We start from the raw sequence: 21,907 nt of genomic DNA, 5'->3' as shown, positions 1-21,907 counted from the left end.
AAAAGCCTTTCGCGTGCACCGTTAATGTGCACACTTCTGAAAGGTAAAAATATGTGTGTCATTTGAAAAACACGCAAATGGAGAAGTTGAAGACTTTCTTTCACAAGCATCATAGCCTCCAAAAGCATCATTTCAAATACAACAATGGCATTTTAAGAATAACATCATGCAAGACAAAAACAGTCCAATGTTATATTCTTTGTTTTTTAATGTCGCTGTTTTCAGGTGGAATTCAAGGCGCACACTGGCAAATTCAGGAAGTGCAATTAAAGCTGATTTGGTATCTTGTGCCACAACCCTGCTTCCCCTGCTCCACAAAGCAAACTTTTTGCTGTGACAGTGAAATGCGCACCAAAGTGGAAGGGGGTAACAACTGCTTGATGCAACATCATATCACCTCCCTGCAAACAAAGCAGAATGAACCCTCAATAAATAGTTGATGTCGCCATACCTCCTCACAAACCTTGTGCAAATAAACTGGGGTGAATGCTCAATAAACAGGTCATCTGGAAGCAGCCAAGGTCATTGACGCTGTATGCAAGTTAGCCTGCCTTTTCAGCTGCTTCATGGCAAAAGTTTCCTGAAGAAACCTGCTTGCTGTCTTTACAGGCCAAAACTTGGAACTCCCTAATCTTTGAAACTGCCAAGCCAAAGAACCAGCTTGCGAATTAATTTTCTGTTACTGGAGCGGCTAATGGTTACCTGAAAGAGATGTGACAAGCCCAGAGTTGTTAAAACTCTTTTGAGGACCAGAAAGCTGTAATTGACAATAACAAGGAGGTGCTGTGAATTGACTTGCTATTTCTAATTTTAAATTTCTTAATAAATGAGAGCTGGCTCATTAGAGAGCCCTTTTTTATGAGGATCTTTCTCTACAGTCCTTGTTTCTTTCTTTTCCGAAACTGGGATTTTAAAGCTTTTAATTGTGGGTAGCCAAAGGCTCTGTGTGTGTAACAATGAGTTAAAAGTTAAAAATGCATTTCAAAAGCAGCCAATTAAAACCTGAGTAAAACAGATAATGTGTGGGAAATGCTTAAAAAGCCTTCCTTTCTGACTAGCAAATGAGGATGGCTAGAGATCCAAGGAGTGTGAAAACTGAGTGTTTGGGGACAGAGGAAGATCAGTAGATTCAGAGAGGAGAACAAATGCCAAAAGAGCAAACAATGTGAAAAGAAAAGTGAGGCTGTGCTCTGGTGTGCATCTTAATGCTAAATAAGTTTTAAATGTGACAAACCCCCTCCGGAGGTTAAGGTACTAGTGTGGCCCCATAATCATTGACCTCAGAGGTAATCTAGTACAGGATGCTGCTAAATAAACACAGGGACTACAATGCAGGATCCAAGCATAACATTCTTGATAGATTGTGGCTGCCACATAAATATTAAAGTGTACGTGGGTTCCCACAAGGCAAGACAAAGTGATAACAGCAAGAACCTTTATTGAACTAACAGAACTGGACAACAGGGGCAAAGCAACTGCTTATATACATTTCTGAAGGCCTGGGCCACTCCCACTCCCAACATGATTGGCTCTCTAAACTTCCAAGCTGTGAATCATAACTCAGAGTTTAAGGGCCAATGGCAGAGGCCCAAATCCTAAAATATTCTGTGATTGGATATCATGTATCGAATCAGGGGCTCTGAATCCTTGGTCCAGACTGCAGCTCAGGCAAACAGACCACTGAATATATAACAAATACCCCCAGCAAAGGAGAACTCTCCTATTCTTTTTCTCTCTCACTGTGTGTGGGGGGGGCTGTTTTGGGGAAGTGAGAAAGGAAGGAAAATTCTGGGCATTGCCTGTTTGGGGCTATGAAATGGCTTCCTAATGGAGCTACTTCCACAGGAACTGCAGCACCATAATTTTACTGCCCATTATCGGTTCTTAGATTTCCAAGTTTCACCCAGAGGCCCCCAAAGGTTGGGGGACTCTATGAATGCACTTTGGATACTAGTGTTGATGCAGTTCCTGAAGTCCTTCCTTTTTTCTTTTGCTTATTGCCTTTTCTTTTCTTTTCTTTTTTTGACACTAATGTCACTTGGTTAGTTAATATGTTAATATTTATAATTGTTATTCAAGCTTGTGGTCCCTTTTTCAGATAAAAGAAAACAACTCAATTTGTATAGCTATGAATAACATAAAGACATTTTAATAGTAGAAACAGGATCACTATTGGCATTCATATGCCCCTGCCTTTAAAAATACTTGCTGCTTGATTATTTTTTTCAATTTCAGATCACCCTTATCAAGAGAGGCTGCTTAATGCATTGAGGGAAAGCTAATTTTTAGATGAATTATTCATAAATATCACTCTTTTCCAGTGGCAAATACAACCTGAAATAGAGTAATTTGTCCTAGTAGTAGTGTTTAAAACTAAAACAAAAAACCCAACTCCCTTGAAAACAGATTTATTAAATAAGCACCACTGAATTCACCTTCATTTCCAATATGTTCTCTTTGTCCTTTTTCTACTTGAGATGATTATTTTGTGAATATTTGATATGTATTTACAATAGTGGTCTCCCTTCCTTGCATCTGGGATGTGAAGCTTGCTCATTATCAAGTACTGGACAAACATCTTCAGTATGCTATACAGCTCATTGAATTTGTATATTATTATTATTATTATTATTATTATTATTATGCAAATTATTGCTGTCAGGGGTTCGGGAGCAGAGGCACAGGGGAGAGAGGAGGCGGAGAGCGAAGGGGAACAATCCGAGGGCAGCGTAGGAGAATATGACAGTGGGCCAAGAGATTCCATGAGCTTCTCCAGCGATTCGGAAGATTCCCAGAAGGGGGCACCGATGGCCAGGGCAAGGGGGGTCCCGGGAGGGACGCACCAGAAGCAAGGGGCCAGCGGCAACTCCCAAAGCAGCAGCTGGAGATCGGGACCAGCTTCCCCACCAGAGCGGGGGGGAAGAGTCCCACGTGTCAGGGCCGGCTTCCCCTCCAGTGGGGAGAGAAGATGAGTCAGGGCTGACCACGCCCCTATCGCTGAGTGAGGGAACGGGGGGGAAGTCAGACCCAGCTAGCCCCCCCGAAGGGGGAAGCAGTGACAGGAGCAGTGTAACGGTCAGGAGGAAGGTTGCCGGCTGGGCGCGCGCGCCAAGTTCAAATGTACAGGCGCGCGGGACAGCAGGGAGCTCGGATTGGGAGCCAAGTCCTAAAGCACGCCGGAAGCAGGGGGAAGAATCCGGGGAATCAGCATCAGAAGAGTCCAGAAAGGGTGACACCCCAGCGGGCAGAAGGACCCAGAGGAGAAAGGAGCAGAGGAGGAGGTGGAGCAAGGCTAGGGTCTTGAACTGGTGTCGAGGGGGAGGAGATTCAGATGGAGCTTCAGCGGTCTAGGGTTGGGACGTAGAGCTGCACGCCGCGGCTTTGAAATGGAAACTGAACCTTAATAAAGACTTTTGTATATAGCAAGAACTGGCGTTGGTCCTTTGTGAGCTGGGACCTTGGGCAGCTCTGACAATTGCCATATTTTTACCAAAAATGCACAAATAGGGACACCCACATACTTTGTACTGCATCAGACCATTCCCTGTAAAATGCTACCTTTTTCTCATTCCTAGCCATCTGCCTTTCTTTCTCCAAAGCGCTAACATAAATTTCCTCCTTTGATTGTTCTCTTTCTCTGAAGTAGCCATATTTAGATTAGTAGTTGACTGATTTGAACGAAACATTGGAAATACCCTTTAGGTTTTTTCTGCATGCTTTAATTTCAGCAATTTTCAACTATTTTCTTGCAAATGTGCTGTTAAAGAGGGAAGGTAATTGGAAGCTACATCACTCCAATTTTGTACCGCTTCCGCTAAGGAGATCAGTGCAGTTGGTGTTAGTTTGTTTGCCTGCTTGCATCCCTGGCAAGGGATGCCCATCAGACGCAGAACCTTTAAATATTTTGGCCATTTTATTAAATATTTTATTGTGGGGGCCGAAGCCCCCACTGCCCCGAGAAGTTGGCTCCTATGACCTTCACATTGTGTGAACCCTTGGAGAGCTCCACAATGTGTTTACTGTAGAGTCTGGAAATTGGGAAGGGTTACCTTGGTCTTGTCATTTAGCTACGTCCACAGGCCCATTTTAGCTAGAATCCATGAACAATATTTTCCTTTAAACCTCTCTCTCCTCGTGTCATTAGATCAGAAGGCAAATTGTCCAGTTAAGAAGCCACTCATATTTTAAATATGTGGACTAGTATGGATGCGTCCAGTCAGGCTTCCCTGCGCGGCTCTGCCGGGGAGCTGACCTGGCAGGAGAGCAGAGTAGCAGCGGTCCTGCGTCCGTGTGAGATAAGGGATAAATCAAGTCCAAAGACAGTTCGGTTCTTATCTCTAGAAGCGTTTATTTACAAAGCAGTAAATCCATCAGAAACCTCTTACATTCTCTGTGCTCCAAAGGCACACACACGCAGCCTCCGAGCTGAGCTGCGTCTCAGACAGAAGCGAAAGCAAGTCTGAACAGTGTCACAGACTGTGACGCACTTCTCTGCGTCCAGCTCCTCCCAGATACAGGACACCACGGAGTTTTAACCCTGTCAGTTCCAAACTCCACACTTAATCTGCTTTGCAATGAGTTCCCACATAATTTCAATGGATGTAACAGAATTTGTTGGTCATTGGCAGATGATGGGCAAATACTATCTCACCAGATGAGACTTCCAGGCAGTCAGCCACCTAGATAGCAGTCCTTAAATTAATGGTCGTAAATATTAATAGTCCTAAATAATCCTAAATTAATTAATAGTCCTAAATAGTCCTAAAGGTTCAGCGCAGGTGGTGCTGTGGGTTAAACCACAGCGCCTAGGGCTTGCCGATCAGAAGGTCAGCGGTTCGAATCCCCGCGACGGGGTGAGCACCCATTGCTCAGTCCATGCTCCTGCCAACCTAGCTGTTAGAAAGCACGTCAAAGTGCAAGTAGATAAATAGGTACCGCTCCCGCGGGAAGGTAAATGGCGTTTCCGTGTGCTGCTCTGGTTCGCCAGAAACGGCTTAGTCATGCTGGCCACATGATCTGGAAGCTGTACGCTGGCTCCCTCGGCCAGTAAAGTGAGCTGAGTGCCGCAACCCCAGAGTCATCCGCAATTGGACCTAACAGTCAGGGGTCCCTTTACCTTTACCTTTAAAGGTTCAGAATTGTGATTCAGCCTGAAATAATAACCGAAACTTGGTAACATCACAGCACCAGCGCTATGAGCAGGGGTGGAGGAAGGGGGTGTGGTGGGGGCGGTCTGCCCCGGGTGTCACCACTGAGGCGGGGTGACAAACTGCCAGGCAGCACTCACCATGTGGCCTGCAGCGCACTTAAGCCATGCGTCGTTCCTGGAAGAGGCTTATGCACACAGGCTCCGCACTGCCCCAAACGGTCCGCCCACCACCTCCCCCTCAGCTGTAGGGCGGCTGAATGGGAGGAGGCAACAGACTCCTTGGAGGCCCCACGGAGCGTCCTGCCCTGGCTGGAGTGTCCTGCTCCCAGGCACCCAATCAACTTGCTCCGCCACTGGCTATGAGATTTAGAAGCCTTACATATATGACACTTGTTATTCTTCTTATTATAGTTACTGTGTCACTGAATACAAAGTGGCCTGATTGACACTTAGCACTTAAGTCAAACCATCACTAAGCATAAACACACAAGGGTGCAGATCCTTGCAATAAAAACTGCAGCCTCTTCACTCCTCTCCTCTCCTGGTCCTCCTGCTGTTGTGCTGCCTGGAGCCAAGCTATGGTTTGGCTTGGCGTGATATTCAAACCCAGGATTGTGGCTTATCTCCCCCAGAGAAACTACAAGCTGTAGCCAAGGTTGGGTCTTGACTTAAGGCTCATGGTTTGTTTTCCCCCTCACTTTTCAAACTGCCCAAAGTCCATCTAGGGACTCAGTGCTAGGACGACAGTGCATTTTAATCCACTTCAGATGCACAAACCTACAATTCTAGTATGTGTTTGAATCCGTCCTGCAAACTGCTTGGTGCATCATTTGTTTAATGAAAATTGTGATCCTTGAGATTTAAGTACAAAGAGGGTTAGGGACTGCATGTCTGATTTATTTATTGTTAACCTTGGCTCTGTCTTCTTTTTTTCCTGCACTGTGGTGCTCCTTGTCTGTCATCTTGATCTTGTCTAGCCCATAACAATTAAAAATTTGTCTGCAGTTCATTTTCTTCTCTGTGTGAAAATAGAAGGGGAGTTAAAGCTCTTCTCATTTGATTTCATTTGACTGATAACCTTCTTCATTAATTCCACAAGATCGTGTTTTAATATCTGTCTCAATTACTTTTCCGGGTAATGATGAGTGACAGCCTAAAGAACCACATTTCTGAGAAACAAAAAATGTATTCAGTGGAATGAACAGAGAATCCTGTTTGCGTATAGACCCTCTAGAAAAAAAATGTAAAGAGAATGGGGATTTTCTTGCCATATATTTTGTGGTTTGTAGGAATAAAACAAGAGAATATTTTCACTGGTGACACTCTAGCTCATTCTCCCCCAACATGGTGTCCACCAGAGGTTTTGGAATACAGTTACCCTCATTCCTGACCATTGACTAGGACTGGCTAGGACTGATGGTAATTGTGTTCTACAACATCTGGAGGACAACAAGTTGCGGAAGGCTGCCTAGCTTGACCTATGAACCTAAATAAGAAGGCCTGACTGTTTTTGAAATGAACCTTCTGTTCTTATATTCATTGTTTTGACAGGCTATTGCACTTCATTTGGATAATCATTAATCATATCAAATCAGTCTACGTAGACCATGTATTTTGGGAGCCAAAACTGGAAATATGGTGCAAATTAGTAGACTTCATAATGCTTGAGAGCCACTGTAGTGTAGAAAAGCCAGTGTGGTTTGTATGTAGATTATCTGTATGGAGAAACCTGGATTCACATGTTTGCTCAGCATGGAGCTCACTGGATGACCTTGAGCAGTCACACAATCTCATCCCCATATTGTTACTGAGGTACTAAGATGGATAATTCTGTGTACACCACCTGAGCTCATTGGAAGAAAGGTGGGATAGAAATGTTATAAGCAACTATTAGAAATTTGGATCAGCATTTGTCATGCATAGTGGGCCTTTATAAGAAGATGTGAGCTAATCACAGTGTTTCTTTAGAGCAGAGCTAAGGAACTTTTGGCCCTCCATGTGTTGCTAAATCTCCCATCACCCCTAATTTCTTGTCATGCTGTCTCAGGCTGATGGGAATGGAAGCCCAACAACATCTGGAGGGTCAAAGGTTTTCCAGCCCTGCTTTAGAGAAGAGAACATGGGCCTACCACTCCACCTCCAGTCTCTCTCAGAAGGCTCACCTTGATAAGCAAGATGGAAAGGGGAATGGGAGGGTCTTGTCTCTTACACATGATGTGTACACCTGAGGTCCAGTATAACTGTGAGGTTAATGCTTCATTTCTCCTTTGCACTTCCAAGCTGGGGGAGCAATTCTGTTGCTTTCATGCTAGCTTCACAGGGGTTTAGTCTTCATAAACAATGTCTGGCTGTCCCTCCATTCATGGTGGACTTGCAGTGGCTGTAATAACTCCTTCAAAGTAGTAGTGTTCATTAGACATTTCTAAAATAGTCTTTATGCAAGTTTATTTAAGGAAGTGACAATAAAAGTGAATATTAGAGGTATTCTGTGATTTTAAGTCAAGCAAAACTGTTGGCATGGCCTTCTCCTGCTCAAGAGACTGAGCTGGCCTTTTTCCCACCGAAGGGCATATTCTCATGATCGCTTCCATGTGCGACAGCTGCGGTTTTCAGTCAGTCAGCAGTGACTTCCAGCTGGAGTTGCTATACACTCAGTTGCTTGTAGGAATGCCAGTGGCATGTGCCAGACTTGGTGCCTTTTGACATCCCAGTAGGAGAACAGCTTTTCAACAGATTATGGTGCCATGCAAATGCTATTTTGTGTGCTTTGTCAAGCTGTCAGCATTTGCACAGCCACCCACTGAAAGCTAGTGTGATGGGAAGTCAGCAAGCTGACCAAGGCAGCTGAAAACTCAGGCCTCTTTACCACTTGTGGCCAACCAAGTGGAAAGCAACTCACCAGTCATGAATTCTGGCCTTCCAGGTCCGTGACAATATCCTGGTCCTCTTTTTAACTGCCTAGGAGTGCAAAAATGGGGGAGACAACTGAGCATCTGGTGGGCTGCAATACATGGTGCTAAGCTGCATTTGGCTTGGTGGGTCACAAGTTGCATTTCCCTGCAATAAGAAGAGATCATAAAAAGATTTAAGGTCCCCCTTCCCCAAGTTGGAATTCTATGTAGGGGGGGAAAGTCCTCTTGAGTACAGTGGAACCTTGGTTCTCGAACTGCTTACTTGATGAACAGATCGGCTCCAAAACGCTGAAAACCTGGAAGTAAGTGTTTTGGTTTTCGAATGTTTTTTAGAAGCCAGACATCTGACGCGGCTTCCGCTTGAGTGCAGGAAGCTCCTGCAGCCAATCAGAAGCCGCACCTTGGTTTTTGAACTTTTCAGAAGTCGAACAGACTCCTGGAACTGATTCCGTTCAAGAACCAAGATCTCACTGTATTTCGTTTCAGTTGCTGTCTCTCACATTGCATGTAACATAATTAGTTTTGTTCTGAGCACAGTAACTCCTTTAACCTTCCATGCACTTTTAAGAACCTAATCTGACCAGATAGGCTTTGTAATGTGAGTGATTTGCCATCCTGGATGGAAGAATTGATGCCATTCTCTATTAATCTGCTGGTTAACTTCCAGATATGAAAGAAATCATGTGTTTTTTTATCTGGGAGCTTTCTTTTCTCCTCCTCCCCCCCCCGGCCCCCGGCCCCCCCGGCCCTGGCCCCATTTCTGTTTTTTGACTCCATCCCTCAAATTCTATTCATGCTTTATTTCATCCTTTGGCTATTAACTTTGATATTTTTCCTCCCACCCTACATCCCTCTTCCTTGCACTCTTCCCATCAGCGATCTTTTTCATCTGTTTTAAGTACAAGTCAAAACATTTGCTTGTGGTAATGTTGGCTTGACTTACCATTACAACATTTAGCTTCTGCTTCTAGGCATGTAATCAAACACTAGCGTTAGTGGGAACTCTGTAATTGTATCATTAAAAAACAAAAATCTATAAATGTCCCCGAATAAAAGTTAGCTTTCCTTTCATGCTGAAATGTTCTCTTTCTGCATAGATAAAAACATAAAGCTATATTTAAATACATCAACCAAAGATTTGTGGGCACATTTTCAGTCCGATAATCTGTGTTGGGCTACAGTAGCAGAAGGCTTGTGGCTGCACAGCAGGAACACACTAACATTGAGAAAAGGGTCCTAACCCTGTGATGATGCAGGATGGATTAAGGTCAGAGTTAGGATTTCTTTTTTAACAAGATGGGATGAGGTGAACTATGAGGGAAGCTTTGTAGTTGCCACAGCCCTTTTCTTGCTCCCTTTGAACATTTGCGAACACTTGTAAGAGCTGCTGAATTTGTTGAAATTCCATCCATGTTTCCCTGCCTCAACCATGGTTTCTTGGAAGTAACACTATTTATGCCACCAATCTTTCTAACCAAATTAAATAAATAGTACAGCCTGCTTGGTTGCAGGTGTGGTTGGCTGATTGTAACCTTGCCACAATTAAGTAATATCCAGTCAAGACTTTGGGAACATCAGCTGGTTCAGAACATGGCAGCCATGTTGTTGACAGGATCTAGTCACTGTGAGGTTATTGGAGAAAGGGGCTTTTGTTTCTGTGCACAATCTGAAGTGCTGGTTTTAACCTTTCTAAAGCCTTAAATGAAGGATGGTGAACCTGTGACCTTCTAAAGCTTTGTACACACTGTAACCCTGAAGGTATTGAAATGGAAAAAGTGAAACTAAAAACCATCCTTCATTTTGGCTAGTTTGGCATTTTCACATAAACTGCTCGTTTGCTTGCTTTTCCTAGTCTAAAACTTGATAAAAGGCCAGCAAGGTGTTTGTTTGTTTGTTTGTTTGTTTGTTTGTTTGTTTGTTTTTAAAAACTGGTTCATGTTTTTTGTCTTACAATTAAAATAGATGAAGCAGGAGGAGGTGAATGGTAAGGTATTTTTTCTGTGAAAGGTATTCTTTCAGTTACTTTATTTGTAACAATGTACCTCTTTCAACAGATGCTGCATTTTCAAAGCTCTAGGAGTTATGTGAATAGACCCCAGGCATCATCACAGAATATTTTAGCACAAAATCCTTTTAATCTTTCAAATGTGATTTCCTTTTTTAAAAAATTCTTTGACTATAAAATCATAATTCAAAGCAGGAAAGTTCCAAGTTAGTCTGCAACAAAATTCTAATATATATGTATTTAATATGAAAAGTCTCCCGTGTGATATTGGGAACTGTACCACATATTTGACACTTTGTATTATTGTGAACCGTACTCCTTGACAGACTTAATTGCTTTAGCAGTGAAATGTCAAGTATTGACAGTCGGTTACGTAGGTAAAATCTAATCAGTTTGTGCAGGCACGATGCAGGGTGGACCAACTCACTTAACTTTTGTACCTTTGATAGAAACCATGCTCATTAAAATAATTCCTGAATCACCACACACACACACACACACACACACACACACACACACACGTTATTGTCCGTTCCAGCAGTGCTATTGCTGCACATCACACCAGCCATATAGCTAATTGCTTATTCACTCTCACATTCTCTCACCTATGAAAAGTGTTGTTCCTTCAACCATTGGCAAGGCAGAACAATCCCAGTGTAAAAAATGAGACACAGATCTGACATGGGCAGTGGGAACAGTCAGAAACAGCCATTCATTTTTAAAAAATGAAAACTGGAAGCTGATGGAACAAGAAGCTGCCGATCTGGGACATGTCCAAGGTTTAAACAAGAATTATGGATGATACTGTTGCTATAAAACAGTGGTCACACTCCAGAGGTCATTAGGTATGCCTCAGGGCTTGTACATGTCCAGCTGAACCTCTGAACTTATCTTTGAAACATAGCTCCCCAAGCTGAAACGTAAATGACTTTTGAAGTTTTCAGAAGGGGCTTTCTCACAGGACAAAGGCATAGAGAGAGAGGAATGTCTAATGCCCTAGTGGGCAGTAGTATAACTCATGAGGTATTAATTTGGAACTGCCTAGAATTTTTATATTCATGCTTTAATATCTAGCAAAGGTAGATTATGTACTGAATCTGTGCCTCACACTCTTGTAATTAGGATTAGGGCTAAAATGAAAGTACCGGTACTTACTTTTTTCCAGGAGGTGGCCAAAAGTAACTTCCCACTGCACCCTTTGACAATTTTTCTGCAGTTGCTTCAAAAGTCGCCACATGTTCTTCTGTGTCACTCTCTCCGAATTTTCTTTGTTTGCCCCTTGGTGTAGGCAAACCTAGTTGACTACATAGGGTGGTGATTCTTCAACACATTCACTCAGGGATCAGCAATGTGACTCATCCTAGAAGGGGAGGGAAGAGTACTGATACTGAATTTTTATAATGACTTTCCTGCACTATCAGCTAGGGAAAATGATGGTACGAAACAGGACTGAAAAAGACAAATATTCAATATTAAACTCTACTTTGGGAAATGCTTCTCCTTCCCCCCTCAGCCCAGATAGTTGTTTCCTGCTTAAAAACCAAGTCAGGAGAATATTTGGAGCAATTCTAACTTGTATTTCTTATTACTCTTACCTTTATTTCTCTCGCTCTGAGAATGTCATCATTTTTTAGTGTTTCATAAATGTTCTGAGGGTACCAGTGAATTTTCTTATTTAACTTATGGCTACTTTTTCCTGGTTAAACGTTAATGATGTGAAGCCTATTGATATATATATTTTTTACTCCGTTTCAGATGCAGGAATCTCTTCCCCATGCGCTTGTTCTGACTGGATGATGCAGCGTATCAAGAAACTCAGAATATCCCTGCTCTTTGGAGAAGTCAGTCGATTTGCTGGTGAGTTGCAGCATGCCAATGAAGTACGGTGGTGCTTGAGATTTTATGCTGTCATAAAGATTTAGCTGTTATAGATTTCACCTTGACACCAGAGAGCTATTTTACTTGAAGTTTAAAGGTGCCCAAAAGAGAGCCTTCCATGCCACCTTTCAGCTGTGCTTAAACCACCAGATTTGTAAATATATTTCAGGATTGTCTATAGGCAGGAGATTCCATAGAGTGGTTTCCCATTCTCCCCCTGCCTTCCTCCCTTTGCAGCAGTCTTTGAGGGAACCTTAGGCACCAACTCCTGGGGACCAAGGCAGTTTTGTCCCCCATGTAGTTTTTGAGGGAGTAAGGCCCCCTCAATTTTCAGAGGGTGTTCAGCTCTGCCCCCTGGCTTCTCATGACATCAGGAAGTCATGTGTCGTAGCCTCCTTAATACTCTGGAGAAGCTGGCGCTTCGGGGGGGAACTATGTAACCTTAGAGCCAACACACACACTGCTAATCCATGCAGTGTCAGAGAAAGGGAGGGAGGGAATTTCTTTGCTGCTCAAACCACCACACCTTACAGCTTTTAAGAAAGTAAAGCGGAATGTGCTTCAGCATTGTGGGGTTTCTGGACAATCTCTTCTTGTTTGGGGGGGGGGGGACGGGATTGGCTAACTAGTCAGTCCAAGCCAAATTTTGGAGAGCTCACTTGCTCCTGTGGTTCAATACCTTACCACTTCCTTTTCTGTCTCTTCTACATGCATTGTCCATGCATAGATTCCTATACTACCAGACACCTAGCTCATTGCTTTGGGCCTTTGTCCCATGTGTGGAGAGTTGTGTTCATGAAACAGCTGCATGCATATATTGTCATGCACAAGGCATGATCAGGAGATAGCACTGTTTAAAATGGCATGCGTATAAATGAAAAATTCAAGGGACTGAAATTATTTGCATTGAATTTTAATATTTCAGATTCACCAGACATGGGGGGGGGTAGTATTGTGTCATTGTGAGCCTATTTAATTTAGGTTTAGCAACTTGTAGAATTGTTCATGGATGTTTAAAGGTGCTTGCTATATCTATCATTTAATTTTAATTTTTGGCGTGTATTCTTAGTGAACCTTTGAATGACAAGATTTTGCATGAAGGTTTTTGTGTGTGTTGCTATTTGTTTTATTATTCAACTAAGTTTTATATCGAATTAGCCTCTGACCGAACTTATATTAATTTCAATGGGGCCACTCTGAATAAAACATACCATAGTATACTACCACCCTCAGCACTTATACAGCGTATTTCAAATATTTTGTATACATTATCTCAGTAATCCTTACAACGGGCATATTAGGTAGACTTGTATAAGGTGCCACTGATTTCTGTTGGGAGCTAAAAATGCAATCTTAGGAGTAAGCCCTATTAAACACACACGTCTGAGTACACATATACAGAACCAGACTGTAAGATTGAGCAAATAGCAGCTCACCTGAGGTCACTTATTTTGAATTCATGGTTGCTTTGAACCATTAATTTGCTGACTTGCAGCTCGCTCTTGTGGCTGCTCTGCTATACCAGCTCTCATTGTTCCAGCATCCACATAAAGCAGCTTGGCTTTCAGAATTATGGCAGTCTTCAGGTAAACCTCCCAGGCTGGATTCAACCAACAAGTCCTGCTAGTGGAAGCCCATGCAAAGACTTCCACTAGCACATTGGGGATCTCTCCTCTCTCCTGTGCAGGAAGGAGAGGGATATTGTTTCATCTGACAAGCTGAAATACTTGCAATGACGGAACAATGGCCAAAATATATTAAATAATAAATAAATTTTATATATATATATATATATGAATTTTATGAATGATAAATTGTCCAATAGCACCTTAGAGACCAACTAAGTTTGTTCTTGGTATAAGCTTTCGTGTGCATGCACACTTTATCTGAAGATAATGCATGCACACGAAAACTTATACCAAGAACAAACTTAGTTGGTCTCTAAGGTGCTATTGGACAATTTTTTAATTTTTTTATATATTTCGACTGCATCAGACCAACAGGGCTACCTACCTGAATCTGGAACAATGGCCTTAGCATTTTGTTGAGTTCCTCTCTGTGTGTTTCAGTGATGATAAACAGTGGATCATATCATAGTCACGTAATATGTGGAAGCAACTGAGGCAGATATCCAGAAAGTGAACCTATGCAGAGAGTGCTTAATCTTCAAGTTAGTAGAAGAGTCCTGCTCTAGATTGGTCTCTAAGAAATTGTAGTGGGAAAGTATCTGCCAGCTTCCTAAATGTCAAGTGGTATAAAGTACTCATTGAGAACCCAACTGCTGAAGACAGAGATTTGTATCTGCAAGATACAGCTGCATGTTTCAAATGGAAGCATCATAGGGGAAAGGAATCAATGGGGAAGCATCTCAGTCTTGTCAGATGTTCTATCTGTGACCTTAACAGCATGACTTAAAATAGAACAATTCCTAAGAGTTGCTGCAGCAGGAGAACTGGAATGGACTGACCCAGACCCTGTGGCCATCATCTGTGGTCCTAGTCTGTGTGCATCCTCCATGAGGGATCCATAGGTAGGCAGCACAAGAATGGGCCTTTTCTGCAGTGGTCCCACATTTGTGGAATGCTCTTCCCAATGCCTGACATTTGCATTACATATCTTTAGGTGCCATTTGAAAATGTTTCTCTATAGCCAGGCCTTTGGTTGATTAAGCAATCTATGGCCTTTCAAATGTGTTTGTGGGAAGGGGGTTATTGGCTTGTTTTTGTTTTATTATGTATTTCATGTTCTCATTTTGTATTTTTATGTTGTGAACTGCCTGGTGATCATCAGATGAAGGGTGATATACAAACTGAATAAATACATAAATATTAATATAATCAAATCTGGCCATTATGCTTATCAGAGCATGGGTATGAGTACTGATATGGATAGCTCTTAAACTGGAGAGAGAGAGAGAGAGAGAGAGAGAGAGAGAGAGAGTTTGCATTATAATCTGAGATATTTATTCCCCACCTTGTTAATTTGGTTTATTAGTAGTAGCAGCAGCAGCAGTAGTATACTACATTTCATAAAAAGATCACAGAAGGAGTTTCTTCAATAATATTGTATGTTGTTGGTCCCAGCCTGGTTTGGCTGCCAATGACTTCTGTTGATTAAAGGAAAAATATACAAAGTAATGCATCATGGCAGCCAGCACAGGAGGATGATAAATGGTTCTTACATCTTCACTGTTCATACGAAGAAATAGTTTTATGGCATTCTAGGAAAGAAAGCAGGATTAGAAACAGTTATGTGCAACCAAGGAGTGGCTGCTCGCTGCTCTGCTTTCATGTATGGTGAAATTGAGGATGACACCTTAATCAGAAAACCCAGGTGTTTTCTATTCAACAGAAGAAGCAATGAAATGGATTTCATGAAGAGAAGGGATCTCTTTATCAACAGTCTGTGAGAATGTAGCTTTCCATTCAGGAGAGCATGTGTGTCAGGGCCTTTTCCACTGAGATGTTCCATTGAGATGTTCCATTGAGACACAACTCGTCTGCAAGATACAGCTGCATCAATGGCATGATATCTATTGGCAATGCAACAGGAGAGGCAACTGGGCTGCACATTGATTCTCTTTGCATTCCAGAGGGAGAATTTGAAGTGCTTCCCAGAACTTTGGAAAGTGGGAACCATCAATTAATGAGGGTTGCCGCAGCGAAGGGAAGACATATGATTAATGGGTTAGTTTCCTTTTGGAAGTATCTGTCTCTGAAGCCTTGATTCTACCATCTTTAAGGGGAAACATTTCTTTAAACTTGCTGACAATACAAAAGTGGTTTGCTACCACTTTTGTAGCAAACTGTATTTAAGAATTGCACAAGTCTATTTGGTAGTTTCTTTCGTCTTGTTGGTTGTTAATAAAAATACAATTTATAAATAATTAAAATTAGAGGATTTTCAGCTGGGAAATACCACACCAAAATAGCACTACCACAGCAGGGTTATAGTGGGAAATGAAGTCTGCAGTCTGACTTATGGTGACCCATAGAAAACTTTACGTACTTCGGAGAAGGCCAAAACGAACATTTCAAGCCAAAATGGAAGTTGGCCAGCGTGTGCAAGTCTACACTTCTTTAAAGAGATCTATGACTCCACCTAGCTCCTAGCTGTGAAATACGGGCCATGACCAAATCGTATTTCCTTTCCTTCAATCCATCTCCCATTAAGCAAAGGAAGGCTTTAAGCTTTCCAATCAGGCCTATAGTGATGCACACACACACATTTGCACAAGGGCCTTTCCATGCAGCCCTAGCCATCTGCCTGAATATAAGAGAATGAGAGGTGGGGCATGAGAGGTGCCCTGCAACTTGCATGTCGAGGTCCCCAAGCCACCCCTCAAATAACTCACAACTCACACATAATTTTTGTTTAAGGTTTTTGGCATAATTTTTGCCACAACTTTATTAAAATACATATCTTGTGAGTGGTTGCTTAGGCATTGGTTAAGACTATCTGTCCCCCCGCCTGGGACAGAACTGACTTCCGAACTCCCTCGGAAGCCAGTGAAGGGAAAACAATATTGGGAAGCAATGGAGCTGAGTCACAGGCCTTCACCGCTCACCCACATGCTCCCCAGGGCTTGCCAGCCCTAGTCCCATTTCAGGGATCGGACAAAATCGTGGCAAGCCCCTGGATTCCTTTAACGGAATTCCCTTCTGCACCAGCATTGTAGGGACAGGCCCAGCCTATTCTTACCCCTCCTCCAATTTATAACCAATGCCTAACTGCCACCTTACAAGTTGTGACGATTTGCTACGTAATAGGCAAAAACCACATGGCTCAGCCAATCAGCCAGATGGACAAAATTCCTACCAGGCCCCTGCCCCAAAAGCAGGCAACCCCATGACAGGCATAGCAAGGTCAAGCTGAACTCAGGGCGGGCGGGAGGGTGATCCGATGCACTCAGCGAAAGAGAAAGCAATAAGCTGAGTGCCCCAATATTTAAAGCCTTCGGACCTACCCACCACATTGCAACATGCAATTTGCCCCAGCAACCCAGCCATCCAATCATTGCCCCAGGCAGCCTATTTTTTAACCCTGCCTGGCAACAGAGGGATGGCTCAGTAGACCCCACCACAACACGTGCTCTCATTTCAGGGAGAACATGCTTTACTGTAAGAACTTCATGGTCAGGTCCAGCACTTATTTTTCTTGAAGAAAATCACTGACTTGGATTGAAGGCCCTCATAAGGAAGCAGCCCTGGCATATGTATACATCTGCCCCAAATAAGCTAGTAAGGCTGTATGCTAAATTCACGACTCTGGTGATTCCCTCCCTCTCTCCCTCCACATTTCTCTCTTTCTTAAAATGATTAGATGCAGCGTGGTGCTTGTTTCCCTTCAGTTGTCATTAAGAAATGACAGCTGTGTCTCGTGCAAATAAGCACAGCCTATTTCATACAGGCATCAGTCCAGGGGATCATTTGCTTGTTGCTTAATCTTCGTTGGCTATGGATAATTAAGATGCACCTGTTAAAAGTCCCTGCCTTGTTCACTGACATCCCTGCTTAATTATACCACATACCTGCTTCTTTGCAAAAACAAATTATTCCAGAGAAATGTGGTTTCATCTCTTTTTCATGCTCATTCATTTTATAGCTCTAAATGGATCTGCTGAAAATACCATAGTAGAAGCAAATTAAAGTGCCCTCCATTTATAATGTATGGCCACAGTGGACAGTGGCTTACACCAGAGAAAAGCAAGTATTAATTTCACATGGCTAACAATGGCCAAAGCAGTTACTTTCACTGTTCACTTATTCAGGGTAAAATATACCGTATTTTTCCCCTCCTAAAAAGTAAGGGGAAATGTGTGTGCGTCTTATGGAGCGAATGCAGGCTGCACAGCTATCCCAGAAGCCAGAACAGCAAGAGGGATTGCTGCTTTCACAGCGCAGCGATCCCTCTTGCTGTTCTGGCTTCTGAGATTCAGAATTTTTTCTTTTCTTGTTTTCCTCCTCCAAAAACTAGGTGCGTCTTGTGGTCTGGTGCATCTTACAGAACAAAAAATATGGTATATTTTTATTGGTGTACTGGTTTAAATGGAAGGAGAGAGGATCCCTTGCCATTCCTAACCCGATAAGGTCGAACAATTATAACCCCGGGCCCTAAACGTATTGTCCATTTTTAAAATAGCAAAAAATAAAAGGATAACATCTTGGGCATAGAAAGTTCTTTACTTATTATAAGAATATGTGTGCAATCTGCCGGCATTTGCTGTTCGTTAATTTAACTTTAATCGAATTTAAAATGAAAGGGAATATATCCTTCATCATTATGGCAGCTGTCATATGTAGAAATTGATCCCAGTTGACTTTCGGCATACACCTGGTCGTCCAGGAAAAAACAGGCAAGAATTTTAAAACACAATCCTATTGATTTTGCATTCCTAAAATGGTAGCCATCATTGCGCCCAAACCGTTGTTATATCCCTGATAGACCTTTGTCTGGATTGTATCAATTTAGACTGCAGGCAGTAATTCATATGATAAATTGTCTCCTTATTCCACCAGCCCCTCATATAGAAAACTAGGCTAAGGGAACCTTTTCCCTTGTATGCTAGCTTTCCATCAAGTAACACCCCCACAAACACCCACCCACGCCTGCAGTATGAAAGACTACAGGCAAGTCACTGGTTTTCCATCTATGTGAAAACTAGTCCCAAGTTACCAACTCCTGTTTGTCTCTTGGAACCCATTCACCAGAACTTTCAGATAACTTATCGCTATATTGGTAGTCTGTCTTGCATGAACAGCTTTCATTTGTTTCCTAAATAACAATCACTACAATTGTTCCATAGATTAAGCCTGTTGCACTGCAATTCTCCTGGTGCATTTTGCTCCTGGAAATTATTTGCAAAGAGCCTTGTCTCAGAAATTATTGTTTAAAATCATCATTACATCCAAACGTTTTAAGAGTTTAGATGCCTTTGAGATGGGAGGTAATTTCCAGGCTGAGATTGTCCCTTGGGGAATTTTCTTCTGCCAGTCAACCAGGGAATGATTACAATTCCAGAGTTTCGTGCATATAGAACCATAGTCAGAATTATTCATCTAAGAATTGCAGAAGAAACAACTCCTCCCTCTGCAATAATGCAAGTGATACTGGCAAACAAGGGGGAATATATAAACAGTCAGCTGCTGAAAAGTGATCGTTTTCTCCGTTCCCCAAAGAAGAAGCTGCAGAACCAACACCCAAAGTTCCCCCTCACTTTCTGGCCTTTGTTTCATTTTAAATCATAAAAGTGATTGTCAAAAATGCTGCAGAAAAGACTTTCACACAGAATTGCATATCAAAGTCTCAACAGAACATTTCCTTTGCTTCAGATAAATGGACTGTGATTCAGAGGCACAGATGTGTGTTGATTTGCAGGAAACAAAGCAAGGTTACATGTGGCAGCCGTGCCATCAGGAACTGGTTCACCTTGCCTGCTTGGAAAGCAAAAGAGATTGACAAGGTTCAACTGTAGAACGTAGTGCAACTTTTTTATATCATATATGAAAGCAAGATTCGTTTGAAGTCTTTGAGAATGTTCAAGTCAGCCCTGGAGGAATGTTAGAATGTTTACCTCTGGCTCTTGTTCCACATTCTACTGTTTTAAAGTGGCCATGAGGCATTGTGGGGAAGAGAAAAGCGTAAAACAGGTGAGGGATAAGAAAATCTAGTTCTGTATAAGGGCAAGTGAAAACTAGCAGGTTTTTGTGATGTGTAAGGGGCAGTAGGATATGTGTATATGTATGTTTGTGTGTGTGTGTGTGTGTGTGTGTGTGTGTACTGTACAGTGGTACCTTGGGTTAAGAACTTAATTCGTTCTGGAGGTCTGTTCTTAACCTGAAACTGTTCTTAACCTGAGGTACCACTTTAGCTAATGGGGCCTCCTGCCACCACCGCGCCACCACCACGCCACCACCGCACAATTTTTGTTCTCATCCTGAAGCAAAGTTCTTAACCTGAGGTACTATTTCTAGGTTAGCGGAATCTGTAACCTGAAGCATCTGTAACCTAAAGTGTCTGTGACCCGAGGTAGCACTGTATTTGTTCTTAGCCCTGAGAATATTGCCCCTTTCCTTTCCTGTTTTCCAATGCAGACACACAGCATTCAACCAGAGCCTAGCACCCACTGAACAATGTGGGGGCCTGCAGGGGTGGAGCAATGGGGGTGCTGTGGGGGCAGGTCACACCGGGTGTCATCCTGAAGGGGGGTGACATTCAGCACACACCTCCGCCCATGACTCCCAAGCCTACGGCAAGCGGCGGCCCTGATGGGCCGTCAGGGCCACCAACAAAGCAGCAAAGCTCCAGCCTTCGGCCGTGGCTCACTGTAGCCTTGGGAGTCACGGGTGGGGGGGGGGTTGCCCCGCTGCCCACGCTCCCTGCTGGAGGAAGCAGGCAAACAGGCAGGCAGGCAGGGGAGAGGACAGGTGTCTTCCCACCCGTGACTCCCATGCCTGCAGCGAGCTGGGGGAAAGGGGGCTGCTTGGCCAGCAGCCAAGGAGTCACAGGCGGAGGGGTGACAAAAAATTTCCACACCAGGTACCACCTGACCTTGCTATACCTCTGGGGGCATGGCACCCTAAAAACACACACACATACATTGGGGTCCCCAAAAGTGCTTTGGCCCCTAGGAGCTGGTGCCTATGGACTAACAGAAAGATGGAAGAAGCAGTGGTAACTGAATAGAACAGGTGCAAACCACTTCTGTACAAAAGAATGACAGGAAAAAAAAGTTCTAAACACTGGCTGTGGCTAGGATTTTAATACAGCTTTAGGACAGTGGTGATAAATAACACAAATTCTTTTTTATTAGCTGCTTCTACATAAATTGGAAATTCTGAACCACAATTAACTTTGTCAGATACTTTTCAGAGGTTATTTAAAGTAAACTCCCATTGGTGAGCCGAGGTATTGGATTTACTAGCAATTATTTGTGCAGTCCCCAAATGCAAGATTAGTTCTTTTAATTAATAACCTTGTGGAGACTTTTACTGCTGCAATAGATTAATCATTCTAAAATATTCTACAGTTGCGTTATAGGACTCCCTGCCGATGTTGCGACTGCTGTAGTTTTCCACACAGAATAAAAAGATAGAAAGTCTTGATTGTACATTAATGAGTATAAGATTTTATGGCTTTTAGCTGGATGAGTTTGCTTTAGATCTGGAGTATTGGGGATAAATGAGAAAAATTATCCTGAAATCCTCTGCTTCAGCAATACAGTATTGTACCCCAAGCGTACCTTTATTGCAGTGCCGTTTTTAGTGGAAATACTTGAGGCAAGGGTTACTTGAACTTGTAATAACTATTCATAATTTAAAAATATGGCAAACAATATCTAGATCAGCTGTATTTCAACTTGATTGTTTGGTATAGAAACAAATGATAATGGCAATAAAATGAACCAGCTGCCAAAAACATAAAGCAATTAGTAGAAGAAATGAAAAGTGTATTGAAACAGAAGAACATATAGTGCCTGTTTCAGATCTGGAATAAGTTCAATGTCCTTTTCTATTTGATTTTATGGCAGTGATATTGGATAACGAACATAGAAAAACTTTAAATAAGAAGTGAATAAACAATCTTCACTTACTGTTTTCTAGCACTGCTGTGGCCATTGCTCACCAGGAAAATCTCAAGCACAATTTCCAGGGCAGCAAGTGGAAATTTGACACTTCATACCTCACTTCCTCTGTTCAAAAAGCCTCACAGTGCAAAAATGTGAGATGCGCTATTATTGTTAAGAAGCTTCTGCTATTTACTACTGAGTAACGAATATATTCATTGTCATCTAGTCTTTTTATCCTTAATAAAAAAAAATTGGGGGCGTTCTTTTTTTCCCTGTCGAATTTTCCCTGTTAACACTAAGTTGGCCAGCGATCTCCCTTGCCTAGCAGACTTCACGCTAGGCCAGAGCACATTCTCCAATTGACAAATAAAGGATCACTCTTTGCCACAACTCGG

The 21,907-nt window shown here is 42.6% G+C and overlaps 1 long non-coding RNA gene across 1 annotated transcript; it reads right to left on the bottom strand.

The window, feature by feature from the left end:
* Positions 1-231: 231 nt before the first annotated feature.
* LOC307212963 lies at positions 232-21,704 on the bottom strand. Its single transcript, XR_013837298.1, has 5 exons — positions 21,537-21,704; positions 11,222-11,426; positions 8,049-8,107; positions 6,061-6,167; positions 232-401 (listed from the first exon to the last, which is right to left on the bottom strand). It is a non-coding gene; the product is annotated as an uncharacterized lncRNA (long non-coding RNA).
* Between the last annotated feature and the right edge of the window lie 203 nt (positions 21,705-21,907).

This window comes from Podarcis cretensis (assembly GCF_951804945.1).
Source record: "Podarcis cretensis genome assembly, chromosome: 3".
Classification (NCBI taxonomy): domain Eukaryota; kingdom Metazoa; phylum Chordata; class Lepidosauria; order Squamata; family Lacertidae; genus Podarcis; species Podarcis cretensis.
This window is presented reverse-complemented; position numbering and strand designations above follow the sequence as displayed.